At 37.1% G+C, this 16,741-nt stretch overlaps 1 protein-coding gene across 1 annotated transcript in view; it reads left to right on the top strand.

Moving 5' to 3' along the window:
- Window positions 1-13,334: 13,334 nt before the first annotated feature.
- LOC150081577 (protein FAM13A-like) overlaps window positions 13,335-16,741 on the top strand; it is a 183,577-nt gene continuing 180,170 nt past the window's right edge. The window contains exon 1 of the mRNA XM_090380249.1: window positions 13,335-13,546. The gene's annotated coding sequence lies outside the window, so the exon portion shown is untranslated. The remainder of the gene's footprint in view (window positions 13,547-16,741) is intronic.

The following is a 16,741-nucleotide window of genomic DNA, read 5'->3' as shown; positions in this document are numbered from 1 at the left end:
TATTATTATTTTTATTTAAATTTATTTATTTATTTTATCATTGTTTTTTAATTTAAATTTATTTATTTATTTTATCATTATTTTTTTATTTAAATTTATTTATTTATTAATTAATTAATTTTATTTTTATTTATTTTATTTTTATTTTATTTATTATTTTTTATTATTATTTATTTATTTATTATTTTTTATTTAATTTTATTATTATTATTTTTATTTATTTATCATTATTATTTTTATTTATTTATTATTATTTTTTTTTTGCATGCGTTCTGGTGAGTCGCCAGAGTGCACGATGCTGGTTTTTGATTTATTGCCTGGTGTGGGATTGCCCTGTATTTATTCCCAAGTGGTAGCAGGGTTTTTTTTTTTTTTTTTTCTGGCACTCAGGTATGGGCTGCCTGTTGGAACCCACCTGTTTAGCACTGCCGCAGGTGGGTATTTTGGTATTTGGTATGTTGAGGGTCTAATGGTTCCTGGGAGTTCTCCCATCTCCGCGTATGTTCTCTGTATCGGTCAAGCCAGAGATTTAAAAGTGAGTGGGATATGTACTATGTAGTATGTTGTGCCCATTGTTCATCCGGCCTGTTAGCCGCCGGGCCCCCTAGTGGGGCCCGACGTTACCAATACCAGCCACGGGGAGGCTGGCCGGGTGTAACCAGTGATTGAAACAGTACTCTGGCAGGTCCTGCCACCTACTTTCCTGGGATTTCAGTGGCTAGGACCAAAATAAATAAGATAAAAATTAGAAAAATAAATAGTCGAGAGGATGTTTTATTGAGAATTTAGGTTTTTGCTTGTGGAGCACTATTTGGGGCTTTACGCTGAAGGTCTTGATAAAGCCTAATTGGGTCGGGCAAAAATTTAGGTGTGGCTTAGAATTTTGATGTAGGGCTAATCGCTGTGTGAGATGACAGATTTGGGTGGGGAGACAAAAGGCTAGGGGGTGAAATAGGAAGCAGAGGGGTCGATAGGGAAGGTGACCCCCCGTTTTTTCAGTGGGGCATGGCCATGCCTCACCAGAGGGAAATAGGGTTGGCAAGGGGGAAGGGAGCGTGTGTGTCTCTCCCCCCCACCAGGGATTAGGGTTTTAAAGAAATCTCGCAGGTGCGAGATTTGATAGCCAGATGGCACTCTAGTTCTGATGTCATTCCAGTTTTCATCATTTTCAGGAATTTCGTTGTGGCGCGTTTGTATCAAGTCAGAGATGGTTGGCCACAGGATTCTTGCTTTGGCGTGGAGTTGCTGCTAATTTGTACAGTGAGGCCTATAGTGGACCCAGGTCTGGATCTACTTGTTGGGGACGGTCACCGGGAGACAGCTGCCTGTGTGTTGGCTGCTTCACGGTGGCGGGGTGGCCTGGGTGCAGCATGCATGGCATGTGTTCGGGCCTCTACTCAGAGTTTGTAGTAGACAGGATTGGGGGTGGATTTGGACGAAAGTCTTGGGGTTACCAGAAAAGAACATAGATAGATAGATAGAGACAGGTCATGTAAAATGTACTCCGTGGCTGAGTTAGTCGGTCTCAGGCATAGATAGTAAGGTTTCTCCCCCAGAAACTGGGGGTTTTTCGTCCAGCAAAACAGACAAATCGACTAGAGAACACACGCAATTTACAGACATTAGACACACAGCACGGCAGATGAATTTAATTATTCGGGTGGCTTAAAAATAATAGTTTGGTTTTTTTTGGTCATGTAAAATGTGTCTGCGTGAGTAGAACAATGGTATTATCACCGTCCTCCCTAAACCTGGTGGAAAAGGTCCCGGTTCGAATCCCGTCGATGAAGCGAGGAACTTTGATGGGCTTTTTTCACTCCGTGGCTGAGTTAGTCGGTCTCAGACGTAGATAGCAAGGATTCTTTCCCCAAAAAAACTGGGGTTTTTTCGTCCAGAAAAACAGGCAAATCGACCAGAGAATACATACAATTTACAAACAAAATAAATATAATCATTTACAGGGGACCCTAATATCATAATATGTTGTTGTTTTTTTTTTTTGGTTTAGTCATGTAAAATGTCTGTGCGGGTAGTAACTCAGTGGTATCATCACTGTCCTTTCCACACGGGGTGGAAAAGGCCCAGGTTCGAAACCTGTCGATGACGCGAAGGACTTTAATGTCCTTTTTTCACTCCGTGTCTGAGTTAGTCGGTCTCAAGCTTAGATAGCAAGGTTCCCCCCCAGAAACTGGGAGGTTTTCGTTCAGCAAAATCGACCGCAATTAACAGCCACAAGACACACCACGGAAGATGAATTTAATTATTTGGGTGGCCTAAAAAAAAAAATAATACAAATAATAATAGTTTGGTTATGTAAAATGCTGTGGGCAGACCCATAACTAAATCCCGCTGCATTTGCGATGAAATGAATTGTCACACGTCTGTCACTCAGCACCAGCTGCTCAACCTTTGCAACTGTCTCACTGTCTGTGCATGTTGGTGGCCTTCCTTCTCTTGACTCGTCAAAGACATTTGTAAGACCGCACTGGAACTCCCGGTTCCATTTTTTTTTACAGCGTCATAGGACGGAAAATCCTGCCATAGCTTCGTCAATTTCCTGAGCTTTCTTGCCCTGCAAATGCAGGAACTTGATCACTGCTCGATACTCCACTTTGTCAACCATAGCGTCCTTCCTCAGATTCCGGGCCCACTTCTGGTGTACGATCACCTACTGGAATGAAATTTCACATGTTAGTTATTGAATATGTAGAAAACTTATATTAAAAACGGCATCTTCCACTAATGTTTTATCCAAGTCAGGGTACGAAGTTTTTGATACCCCCCTTCCTCGTATGTAAACCATTGTACCGAAATATTCCTCTGCCTCTCCTAGTTAAGCTAGAGATCGCGACGAACAATCAGTAGCAGTGTTTCAATCATCAATGGAAAATGTCATTAGATGTCAGAGCCTACGATTCTGATCTAAACGTTAACCTTGAAATCTGATGTAGTCGTTCACTAGATAGTTTTCTAGAACAGCTGCGATCGGATTAATGAATACTAGTTTATTCCTCCAATGAATAAACTATTTTTATCACACTTCCCAACAGGAGTGCGTTTTCCATTAGGCACCGCGCCTAGAGCTTACAAAAAAACAAAAGGAAAACGAACCCAAAAAAATATAATTCAAATGGAATTCAATGATTTTATTCCAAAAATAAAATTCTTCAAAACCTAATTTTTAATCCCAGTTTTCTAAGATAAATTCTTTCTCTGACTTTTTCTGTTCACAAACCCATTAACAATGTCATCAAAGTTTGTAATACGAGTTTGTTATTGCTGGAAGAAGAATCTTATGGAAATAACTACACATTTAAGTAATTCTTTAGAATTTATTTAAAAATAAAATTAAAAAAATATATTTAGTGCAAGGGAATTTTAATGCGTTTAATTTAATGTAGTAAATGAAAAGTATCTCCTGTGAATACCAAATGAAGAATACCTGGGCCTACCAACACCAAAATATGGCCCTGCTTCCCAAGTGTTTGAAACTTACTAACGAGATTTCCGAATAGCTAGATTACTTTCAATATGCTCTACCACTGAAAGCAAAGCGAATTCAGTATGACATTCATTGAGTTATGGTTTTCTAAGAAAACCAGATGGACCCACCACTTCCATGCGTTGAGGTCTCAAGCGAGAATGGCAAAGCTTTTCCTCGGATACTGGTGTGTTTCGTCCAGCAAAACAGGCAAACAGACTTGAGAATACACGCAGTTTATCGATGTTGTAATAGTAATAATATATGCCATATACCACAGGCTTTTGCTGCACTGAAAAAAAAAAAAAAAAAAAAAAAACAACCAAAACCAAGTAGATAAGAAAATACAAATTATATGCTTCCCTCGTCTCAGGTAACTATCCAGTTGCCTTTTAAATTTATCCAGTCAGCCTCAACTACCTGCGAGGGCAACTTGTTACAGCTTGTTACTATCAACAACTTGCTGACTAAAGAAAAGCTTCCTACAATCTAATCTGAACCTCAAGCCCTATAATTGGAATTTATGGCCCCCTAATTCTGGAATTTTTAGAACATAGTGTTATTTGTAATGTGGCTCCAGGGGTTTCCCCAATACCGCAATTCCTTAGAACAGTAAAAATTCCTTCTTCATTCATTTTACTAATCCCTCTCAGAGCCTCATAAACCTCAATCAGGTCACCTCTGAGGTACCTATTGCCAAGTTCTGTAGCTCACATAATCGGAGTCTTTCTTCATACGGTCATCCTTCTGCCGATCTCACTATTCGAGTTGCCCGTCTTTGGACCCTTTCAAGAAGTTCGATATCTTTTTTCAGATGAGGTCTCCATACTTGAACACAGTATTCCACCCGGTGTAGCGAGGACGACGATTTTACCAACCGTGCTACCCACGATTGCTTGTAAAGAAGGTAAATGGTGCTGCGCTGCTGTTTTATAAATTCTCATTAATTTTTTTTATATCTCTGTAATTTCATTCGAAATTTGTTTAATTAGCGTATCATTAAGACAAATTAATACGAATATTTATTAAAATCTTTGCCATAATCTAATAAAAGGTTTTCGATTTGTTTACCTCTTTGTTCATTTTACTAATCCCTCTCAGAACCTTATAAACCTCAATCAGGTACCTATTGAGGTACCTGATTGAGGTACCTCAATAGGTACCTATTGAGGTACCTATTGCCAAACCTCTGAGGTACCTATTGCCAGAGCGGCAACCCCCAAAGAAGAATGCGCTGGTCCCAAAGGAACTAGTTGTTGTAGGTGACTCTATTGTCAGGAAAACGGGGAACATATTGTGCAAAAAGGATAGATGGAACAGAACCAGGGTATGTCTGCCAGGGGCAAAGGTTGATGACGTTGTAGGGCAGATATCATCTTTAAGGGCACAAAGGGTGATATTGTTGTGCACGTTGGCACTAATGATATTAAGAGTAGGAAATCGGCAGAATTACTGAACAAGTACAAGACAATGCTGAAAAAAACCGTGAGTTAGGGGGTTGAATTTGAAAGTGTCTGCAATTCTGCCCAGACACGATAAGAGGGAATACATGATGAGAGCCTTGTCGATCAATTCGGCCTTGGACAGATTGTGCAAAGCTCAAGGGGTAGAATTTTTCTCAGCCCGATCTGTGCTTGTTAACAGGCGAGACTGCTTCTACAGGGATGGGATACACTTAAATAGAAAGAGTGCAAGAATATTTGCTGATTCTATCGAGGCAGAGTTAGGTGGATCGGGACACAGCTAGCTTGGAGGGATACACAGACTAATAGATTAACAGTAGCCGCTGGCAGAGGTAAAAGTGATTCTTGCATTACTTCTATTGAAATGAATTGAGCAGCAGCCTGGAAAGCAAGGCAATGGGAATTTCCAGGACTGCTGGGAGTCATAGTGTAACAAGTAAATACAGGGACTGTGTTACGGTAACTAAGAGTAGAAACAAGTGCATGTATACCAATGCTAGGAGTATAGTTAATAAATTCGATGAGCTTGAAGTGCTAGTCAAGACATCAAAGGCAGATATTGTTGTGATATCAGAGACATGGTGTCACACAGACATAAGCAGTGCAGAACTGGAATTTGGGGAATACAATGTGTACAGAAAGGATAGACAGAACAGGAAGGGCGGAGGAGTTATGCTGTTCGTTAAGAAACACATAAAATCTAAGAAAGTGCATCCAATTCATGTGGGTGGACAATCCAATATTGAGTCTGTTTGGTGTGACACAAGCACCGGGAAAGGAAAAATGAGAGTAGGTGTGTGTTATAGGCCTAATGAATCTGATGAGTATAATAAGCAATTGTGCAGAAAAATAGTGTGGGCCAGTAAATTAGAGTGTCTTATAATGGGGGATTTAATTTCCCGGATATTGACTGGAATTTGTGGGTTGGTCACTCACACACTAGCAAGGCTTTTGTGGATTTATTGGATGATTGCTTTGTACAGCAGCATGTACGGAAAACAACTAGAGGGAGTAATGCTCTTGATCTGATTATCAGTAGTGATTCTTCATGCATCAAGAATCTGCAGATAAAGCAACCACTAGATGGCAGTGATCACAGTGTGCTGAAGTGGGATTTACTCAAAGAGGTAACTACCATCCAGGGTAAAGGGAAGGGTTTTGCTTTCCTAAAGGTGACTACGGTGGTCTGAGACAGTATTTAAATTCTGTACGGTGGGAGCAAATTCAAAATGGGAAGCATTCAAAGAATTAATCTTCGAAGCTACTAGGCTTTTCATACCAACAAAGAAATATTGTTCAAGATTTAGGCCTAAATGGATATCAGATGAACTAATTTGACATGTGACAGAGAAGAAAAATGCATGAGATACATATAAATTAACATGTTACACAGAAGCCTATGATAGATATAAGCTGGTCTCTAACCAAGTTACAAAGGAGGTTAGGCAGGCGAAGGCAGATTACGAAAAATCTTTGGCAAAGGATGCAAAGAAAAACAGCAAAGAGTTCTTTACTCATGTAAACTCTAGAATGAAGGGGATTAATCAGATTGGTCCACTTGATATCGATGGTTCAACTGTTGATGATCCTGCTTAGGTAGCTAACAAACTAAATGAATATTTTGCATCTACATTCACAGATTCGAGGAGGGGAATGCGAGGTGTATTCAACTCTGGCAGTAAGCTAGATAATCTTCTAATAACGGAGAGTAAAGCAGAGGAGAAATTGTTGAAGATAAACATAAGAAAGGCACCTGGGTTAGATGGAATCTATCCAGTTATATTAAAGAAGGTGTCAAAGGAAGTAAGCAAACCCTTAGTCATAATTATGAGAGCTTCCCTGGACTCAGGGGAGGTACCCATGGACTGTAGATTAGATGTGCAAATGTGACCCCAATCCACAAAGGAGGATCAAAGGGAGACAGAGGTAATTAAAGATCTGTTCGTTTAATTTCAGTTCCAGGGAAATTAATGGAGACACTGGTTAAAGATGCATTGCAGGATCCTCTAGACAATACTTCATTTATAGCTCGGACACAACATGGGTTTGTTAACGGGAAGTCTTGTCTGATAAATTTTATTGGATACTATGATGTAGTCACAAAGGAACTGGATGCAAAGAATAACTTTGATATCATATATTTGGTTCTTAAAAAGACCTTTGATACTGGTGCACATGGAAGACTGCTGCACAAATTGGAGCAGTGTGGCATTGGAGGCAAATTGCTGCTATGGATAAAGGGATGGTTGAGTGGGAGAAGACAGAGTGGTAATCAATGGACACTGCTCTTCGTGGATTAATGTTATTAGTGGAGTCCCTCAGGGTTCAGTGTTGGGTCCATTGTTGTTCTCTGTATTTATAAATGATATTGATGATGGTATATGAAGCTTAATGTCCAAGTTTGCAGACGATACGAAGGTTGGCAGGTTGTTAATCACACTAATGACAGTATGCTGCTGCAACAGGATCTAGAAAAGTTGAGCAGATGGGCTGAGGGGTGGCAAATGAAGTTTAAGATTGACAAATTTAAAGTGCTACATATGGGAAGCAGTAATCCCAGAGTAACGTATCAACTCTGTAGTACCACACTGACAGTGGTAGAGAATGAAAAGGACATGGGGTAATTGTGCAGGCAGATATGAAGTTTTCTGAACAGTGCAGACGGTCTGAAAGAGTAGCTCATAGTGTCTTGTGAATGACATACAGGAATTTTTCTAGCAGGGATAAATGGGTGATTATCTCCTTGTATAAGGCAATGGTCAGGCCAAACCTAGAGTACTGTATACAGGTCCGGAGGCCTCATTTTAAGAAGGATGTAGAGCTTTTGGAACGAGTACAGAGAAGGGCAACAAGATTAGTGAATGGAACAAAGGGTTGCTCTTACGAAGAAAGACTTAAACTTTGCAAATTGCAGTGTATGGAGACTAGACACCTGCGAGGTGATCTGATTGAGGTGTATAAAGCCATGAATGGTTTGAGCATGCTCAATGCGGATGGGATTCTTCCTCTTGCTCAGAATAATCGCCTGAGAGGGCATAAATTCAAATTGAGGAAAGACGGGTGAAGGATAGATGTGCGGAAGTTTGTCTTTAGCCAGCGGGTGGTTGATTGCTGGAACAAACTTCCATCTGTCGTTGTAGAAGTTGATAGCTTAAATAGATTAAAGGCAAAACTTGACAAACGTTTGGATCCAGTGGATGGGTGAAATAGGTTTTTTTTTTGGCTGATGCTATATAAGCTTGCTTTCTTGCACCATGTTCCTTTGCTAATGCTAATGCTAATACTAAATGTTCCTTAACGTTTGAGCAGTAGTGTGTGTACAGTTCACATCAGTCTCCTTGCGGCTTTAAAGCTTGAAGAATCAAAAAAAAAAAAAAAAAAAAAAAGGAAAAAGAAAGCAGTACTGCTGCAATCAAAGAAATACTTATATGGGCAAAGCCTGGATATCTAATAATACAGTAGGATAAATATATTAGGCAGTGTTTTTAATTGTTAATGTATCATTTAATTTAATATTACTTAATGCCTTATTTTATATATTACAAATTAAGTAATATATAAAATAAAAAAGTCAAATCTAACTTTTCATATAATGCTTAACTCAGTGGTACCACCCTACGACCCGCGCGGAAAGTGAACTAAAACAGCCATTTAAACTTTGCAAATTATCAACCAAAATATTCTGGTTAAATGTTAAGTTTTATTCAGAAAATGTTATTATTATTGTTATTGAGTATTGTACCTAATAAAGTTTTCGAATATTTTCAATTTTAGGTGTATCATTATATTTATTTATTCATCTTAACATTGAAAAGCAGTGATCCTTTTCAGGTTGTCAATTTTCTAAAGTGAACATTTAATTAAAAGCAAAAGTAAAGTATTTTTTAAAATAAAGGCAAAAGTAAAGTATATTTTAAAAAAACAAAAGTTAGTCATAATTTTAATAAAATCTGAAAAATAAATCACTGGCCTAGATTGTTGCACATAAAAGTGTTTGGAAATTTAAATTATTTTTCTATATAGCCTGAAAATGAAAAACGTTCACATGAAAACAGAAACTTCCTTTTTCTGAATCACTCAGTGCGGCCCGCGAAACAAATCTAACTTTGAATATGGCCCCTGTATGGGAAAATGATGGACATCAATGCGAGTTTTGCCAGTAATTTCAAATAAATGTAGTAGTTTCTTACTACACTTCTTGGCTGACTTTCACTTGATTTAAGTACGTTCTCTACACAGAAAAAGGTATCGGATCATTATTGTGAATCTCGATTATCCTAATAAGAAATAAATAAATAATCACAGTGCAGTTTATTAAATCAAGTTTATTCATATAGGAGTGAGTCGATGTTACGTTAACATACTGAAATAACCAGTAAATCCAGTATAACTCTGGATAGTACGGTATTGATGTGCTGTTTGGTGACCTTGCAAAATATCGATTGCCCAAGTTGCTTGGGGACGCTTCTATCGTGTTCATTACGTACATAACAGGCATCACCTCTAAGAGATTATATTAACAGCAGGGAGTTAGAGTTGAAGATTAACGCATACCGACATTTCATTTATAAAATGGCATCGAAAAGCGGGGATATTACTCGTAAAAATCTGTTTGCTACATTAAGTTGTTACATTAGAGGTATGCTGGAATTATTAAAGGAAGAAGCGGACTATATAGAAACAGGTGCTTCTAATAATGTGATACCTTGTGTTTCAGTATGATGGCATTTGTTTGTTGTTGTTATTTGAGGACCGACGTACTCCAGTGGGCAAGCATGGAAGCGAGTTTGAGTGGACAGTGGATTAAACCCGAGTCACTGCTAAATATGATTAGCGATTGTAAATTGTTTCTGACTTAGTTACAAACATTCATCAGTTTATATTATTGAATCTTTTTTTTTTTTTTTTTTTTAAGATTGCCTTAGTTTTAGTTTCTCAATCACTTGAAACGTATATATGCACTTATTGCACGAAGGCATGAAAGATGGAACACTACTCTGTGTGAATACGAATCAAAAAATTTATTGAAGTAAAATTTATTTTTTACTTCGATTTAATTTGCTGATTTGTATATAGTTTTTATGCCCGTTATCCGGACTGTATCTCAAAGAGTGGAAACTGCCGTTCAATAAATTTTATTCTTTGAATTCATGCGGAGTAAACTTTTATCTTTTATACGTTCCTAAATCATATTATCTGGGTTTGAAAATTTCTCTTCAACTCCTATATAATATTCATATATGCAGTTATATGCTTAAACACAATCATCCATACTAGAGTATAAATGCAGACCTCATTCTTCGAAAATTGTACAGCTAGAACATAGACTCAGACTGTAAGTAAAATTGAAAAAAAAGTTTGCTCCTAAGTACACCGATCTCATATTCTGGAGATATTTCGCCATAAGTTGCCTTGGTATTACTCTAACAATTTTAATAAGCACTTCTCCACTGGAATAATGCATTTTATTTAAAATGCGTAGTTCAATACTAAAGCAACTCTGGTGGGTGGTCACAGTTGGTAGGATCGTCGTTCTTCCCACACCGAACAGAAAAAACCTGAGTTCGAGTCCCGTCGATGACTTGAGGAATTTTTATGGGCCTTTTTCACAACGTGGCTGAGTTAGTCAGTTTCAGGTCAGGGTAGCGTGCTTTTTTTCTCCCGGAAACTCGGGTTTTTCGTCCATCCAGCAAATAGAAAATCGACCTCAGAACACAAGCAAAAACCCTACAACAACAGCAACAACCAAGGAAACTCGTGAAAGTAGCTCCATATTATGAGACTGATTTTGAACAGGCAAGCCGACTAGCAAATTCATGCAATTTACACACATAATACCACCGGTAGATGAGGTATTTCTAATAGTCTGTACTTGCACATCTGTTAAAGACCTATGGTTCTGTTGCATCACCCAGCTACAGATAAAGTCGACTTACTATCATCTTCTACTTTTTCTTCTAACTCTTGTATCGATGATCTTGAAAAATCACCTCCTGCCATACAAAACATACTCCACTCAAAGCCTTCTGTGGCCTTCCGACAGAAGGATGTTAAAAGAATTTTAAACAATCTTGATAAGAAGAAAGCTCCAGTTCTTGGTAATTTCTCTACTTGTTCTCAAAATCTCTTGTTGTTGTTTGATAGCTTGCAATTGTTTTTGTTGTTATTATTGAAGGTTTTGGCATAAGGGCTACAGCGGCCATATTGTGCCTTTCAAATTAATATAATAGTTTCAAGTTTGTAAGTTTTTAGAAGTGAGAAAACATCTTTATTTTCTTTAGAAATGAGAAAAATTCATCTAGGTTTGCTTCATTTTCCAAGATGTGCTTCATTGTTATAGGTTCCTGTAAAATATGTTTTGAATACACAGTGGAGGACCTTCGTTTCTGAGAAAGTAAAGATGAGTTATATGACGCATTGGACACTATATGAGAGTGCCTAATGCGTGCTCCTGCAAGAACCACTTCTTTATAACTTTCCTAGCGTTGGAAGTCCAGAAGGATATCTGGATCTTAATTATATAAGTTTATTTTTGCTGTGTTTTTGCCATATATTTTTCGATTGGGAGTAGAGTAGTAGGTTTTTCGTATAATGGTTTTGTAGTCTTGCAGAGGAATCTTCATATCAATTACATTTGAATTTATTGGTTGTTCTGCTGCCTGATCTGCGTTTTAACACACACACACACACACACACACACAGCAATTTAATGTAGCCAGCGTTAGAAACTGGAAATTCAATTACTGTATTTAAATTTATTTATAATTCCTTGTATTCCTGATTATTTATTAATAATTGTTACTAGCTGAGTTTGCAGAACGACTGCATTTTAGCTTCTCGCTGAAATGATATTTGTAATTTTATTTTATTTGTGTTGATTTTTTGTCCTTGATCTCGCATATTATGCCCACACCATTCTGGATAATAGTAGTTACTTATAAAGTGGAAACCGCTGCGTTATGTTGGCGCATTATAAGCTCTAGTTGCTAATGCATCAATAAAATCCAAATCAACCAAGTTAAGTTATGGTTATTGAATAGTACTGTGAGTATTCATTACTTACCTAAAACACATTTAATATAAGAGAAGTGTGTGGAACAGAAAAGAATAGAACAAAATAATCTATTATAATAATCCCAATTTTTTTTTGCGTGGATATTTCAAGTATACTGTTCTGAATGATCATAAACATAATTAAAATCCTATATAAGAAAAGCCCTATATAAATAGGGCTACCTTATGAAAATTTGAATTAGAATTCGTGGTATTTAGATTTCTGGCAATTAAAATTATTTCAGCTCATCCTAGTTAGTTGCATATTTCATGTTACGTTCCCTAACCTTTATTTTTATTTCTACATCTTCTTAAATTTTCAGATTCTCTGTGGTTTCGCTTCTTAACTTTCGTGTGGAGAGATCTGGGTTCGAATCATGACAGAGATTAATGGAATTTTTAGAAAGCCATTTCAGTCAGGATCTAATTTAGTCGACCTGAGCCTGAGGTAGCAGGACTATTTCCAGTGGGTTATTTGGAGTTTTTCAGTCCAAATCATATGAAAATCGCCCGTACACACACACACACACGCACACACAGGCACGGTTGCAATACGGTGAATATGCCAATTGATGGGTAATACTGACTCCCCCCCCCACTACAAACTCCACAATAAAGCGTCAAAGTTCAAAGGTTACGAAATAAATCACAGGAACGCCAACTTAAATTCTCAGTAAACTTCTGCTCTCTCTGATTCTCGCTCACTATTTTATTTATTTATTATTTTTTTTTAATCAAATGATACATATCACACATTAGTAAAGTATCTGTGTTACATACTACAGTTACGATCCCACTGTACCGTGATCAAATTGAATTATCTTAATTTTTATTTTATCTTAAGTAAGTTTTATTGCGTAGCATCACTATTTTTATTATTATTCTAAGAGATAATATAAATATAACTTTAATGATTTATATTTATGAAATATTTGGATTTATTTCATATTTCTTAAATATTTCTGGATCTTAATTTCTGTGGATTTCGACTAAGCATTTCCCTTAAATATCGCTCATACGAAAATAACACCGTAATACTATTGAGAAATAATTCCTGTTGATAGTAATAAAAAGAACAGCATAAGTAATCGATATTTTTTTTAATGTTTGTTTACAATAGCGAATTTGTAAGTCCCATGTTGCACTGTCTTTCTTTCACCTCTGCTCTTTTCCGCTTCCTTGAAAGCCGCTGGATGCCGATTATTTTCTCCTTCCTACATCTCTTAGATGGAAGTTGAGGGGGGGGAGGGGTATCTCCACTGCTGCACCAGATGCGCACTCTAGTGGATGCGGCAGCAACAGCAGTAGAGCAGCCTTGACACTGAAAGTCTCATCAGTGGTGCATGTTATCGAACCATGAGCTGAAGCTGGAGAATGATGCGCGCTGCGACGAGCGGGAGCCATTCACTCTGAGTGACGGCACGTGCGGAACAGCATTTAGATATTTGACCTAATATTTCCATATCGTTTGTCATTTGTTCACCTCTACTACTGGAGACATGTAGAATGGCCGAAGATTGAGTTCACAGTTGTAAGATTACCCACAATCGTAAGTACTCTACTTTTCCCTGTTGTTTTGAATGTTCTAGTAAAAATTATAAAATTCATTCATAAAATCATTTTTTATAACCGATCTTTTATCAAGTTTCTTCCAATTTATTACTTGAATAACATAAAAAGTTCGTTTACGGATGATTTAGTTGACTTTGTAGGTTTAATTAGGAATTATTACTTTAAAAATTAAAAAAAAAAATAATTAAATTCACCTTCTGCAGCAAAGTGTGGGATATACACTTACTGGTATGTATGTGACATGCATTTATGTGTGTGTATGAGTAAATATTGTATTTAGCGAACAGGAAACATGTAACTTCGGTTTACATATGGAATATATGTGTGTGTATGTGTGTGTCTATTCTAGGCCTTTAGTTTTTCAGAGTAGTAATTTTGGTGTTTCAAGGCTAGCAGTTAAATTTGTGTCGCTGTGATCGCATTGCGCCTGCTTACTGTAACATTTCCTGCGCCATAATATTATTCCAGTATTAATCAGTAGCAAACGTGCCATGCGAAATTTTTCACTTCCGGATTTTTCCCTGAAAAGTAAAAGTAATGTTTTGAATTTTTGTAATTTGATTTAATACCCCTTTTCTATTCTCCTGAAGTTATTATATATTTATGTATTAGAATGTGTTACTAACAGGTGTTTTAGATATCATTTAGAAAAAAATTCTGAATTTTGTTAAATTTAGAACTGTCAAAAATTATGTAATTGAAATTGTGTGTGTATATATATATATATATAAGTGTGTGTGTGTGTACATATATGTACAATGGAAATAAATTTTGTACAGATCAAGATATAAAATAAAGGTATATAAATTGGGAATGATATTATGTATAATAAATTTAACGGAACTAATTAATATTCGAATAAACGATTAAAATTACATTAGACTGTGATATTACGTAATAAGAAAATATGGAGAATTATATATATATATATATATATATATATATATATATATAATGTATAAACAAGAGAGTAAAGCTGTGTACATTAGAAAGAAAAGTGGAAAACAGCCTACTTAATACTGAAAGAAAATGTATGGTTCCCTCGAGCTATAATAGTAATAGAGGCATGTGATGCAAGAAAGCAACTTATGTAGCATCAACAAAAAATTAATATATCAAAAAAAAAATAATAATAAATAAAAAAATTCACGCAACCATTCCCTCGAAAAGTTTGTCCAGTTCCTCCTTGAATTTATTTAAGGTATGAACTTAAATAAATAAATTTTCTGTTTATATTCCGGGACGACCAAACGGTCGGAGAAGTTCACAAGATAGACAGAATACAAGAAAATGCACCGTATTTAGCAGTCACTTAAGGCACGTGTACTTATGCGCCTGGCCACGGAACAACGATAGATAGAAGTTTGTTCCAGCAATTAACTACCTGCTGGCTAAAGGCAAATTTCCACACATCTATTCTACAACTTCTTTCCTCAATTTGAATTTATGCCCCCTTAGGTTCGTAATCTGAGCAAGTGGAAGGATCCCATCAGAGTTCACCGTGCTCAACCCAGTCAAGGCCTTATACACCTCAAACAGATCACCTAGCAGAACTTTAGCCTCTCTTGGTAAGAGGATCCCTTCATTCCCCTCACCAATCTTGTTGCCCTTCTCTGTACACGCTCAAGCAAATCTACATCCTTCCTAAAATGAGGCCTCCAGACCTGTACTCAGTACTCAAGGTGTGACCTGACCATTGTCTTATACAAAGAGATAATCACCTCCTTTTCCCTACTATCAAAATTCCTGTATATCATAGACAAAACCCCAAGACCTGCTCTTGCAGCCTGTCTGCATTGCCCAGAAAACTTTATATCTGACTGCACAATTACTCCCAGGTCTTTTTCATTTTCTACCACCCTAAGTGTAGTACCACACAGTCTGTATATTCTTCTGGGGTTACTTCTACCATATGCAGTACTTTGCATTTGTTAATGTTAAACTTCAGTTGCCACTTCTCAGCCCATCTGCCCAAATTTTCTAGATTCTGTTGCAGTAGCACACTGCCATTACTGTCATTAACAACCCTGCCAACCTTTGTATCATCTGAATACTGGGACATTCAGCTTGATATACCTTCATCAATAACAATGATAAATATACAAAACAATAGCTGTCCTAACACCTGACCCTGGGGTACTCCGCTAATAACAGTCCACGAAGAGCAGCGTCCATTGATTGCCACTCTCCGCCTTCTCCCACTCAACCACCCTTTTATTCATTTTAGCAACTTACTCATAATACCATTTTGCTCAAATTTGTACAGTAATCTTCCATGCGCAACAGTGTCAAAAGCTTTCCTGAAATCCAAGTATATGATGTCAAAATTATTTTTTGCATCCAGTTCCTTTGTAATCACATCATAGTATCCAATCAAATTTGTCAGACAAGGCTTTCCCTTAACAAACCCATGCTGGGTGTGAATTATTGCTGTCTTGTCTAGGTGATCCTATATCAGCTCTTTAACCAATGACTTCATTATTTTACCTGGAACAGAAGTTAAACTAACTGGTCCGTAATTACCCGTGTCACCATTCGATCCCCTTTGTGAATTTGCACATCCAGCCCGTGAGGACTTCCCCTGAGTCCAAGGATGCTCTCATAATTATGGGTATGCATAGTTCCTTTGCCGCCTCTTTTAATATAACTGGATAGATCCCATCCACCTGAGGTGCCTTTCTTATGTTTAACTTCAACAATTTTCCCTCCACTTTACTCTCAGTTATTACAAAATCATTAAGCACCTTGTTACAATTTGATAAACTTCTTGCATTTTCCTTCCTTAATAACTCCTCATGTGTGAATGTAGGTGAAAAGTACTCATTGAGTTTGTTTGCTTTCTGAGCAGGATCATCAACAGTCGAACCATCGATATCAAGAGGACCAATCTGATTCATCCCCTTCCGTTTAGAGTTTATATAAGTAAAGAAATCCTTGCTGTTTTTCTTAGCATCCTTTGCCAAAGAGTTCTCTTAATCTATCTTCGCTTGCCTATTCTCCTTTATGACTTGATTACAGACTGGCTAATTTTTGCCATAGGCTTCTGTGTCGCCTGATAATTTATATGCATCCCATGCATTTTTCTTCTTTACCATGAGTCTCATTAGTTCGTTTGACAACCATTTAGGCCTAAGCGTTGAACAATATTTCTTAATAGGTATGAAAAGTGTAG

This window comes from Mastigoproctus giganteus, chromosome 8, assembly GCF_048544385.1.
Source record: "Mastigoproctus giganteus isolate SK-2022 chromosome 8, ASM4854438v1, whole genome shotgun sequence".
NCBI classification, from domain to species: domain Eukaryota; kingdom Metazoa; phylum Arthropoda; class Arachnida; order Uropygi; family Thelyphonidae; genus Mastigoproctus; species Mastigoproctus giganteus.
This window is presented reverse-complemented; position numbering and strand designations above follow the sequence as displayed.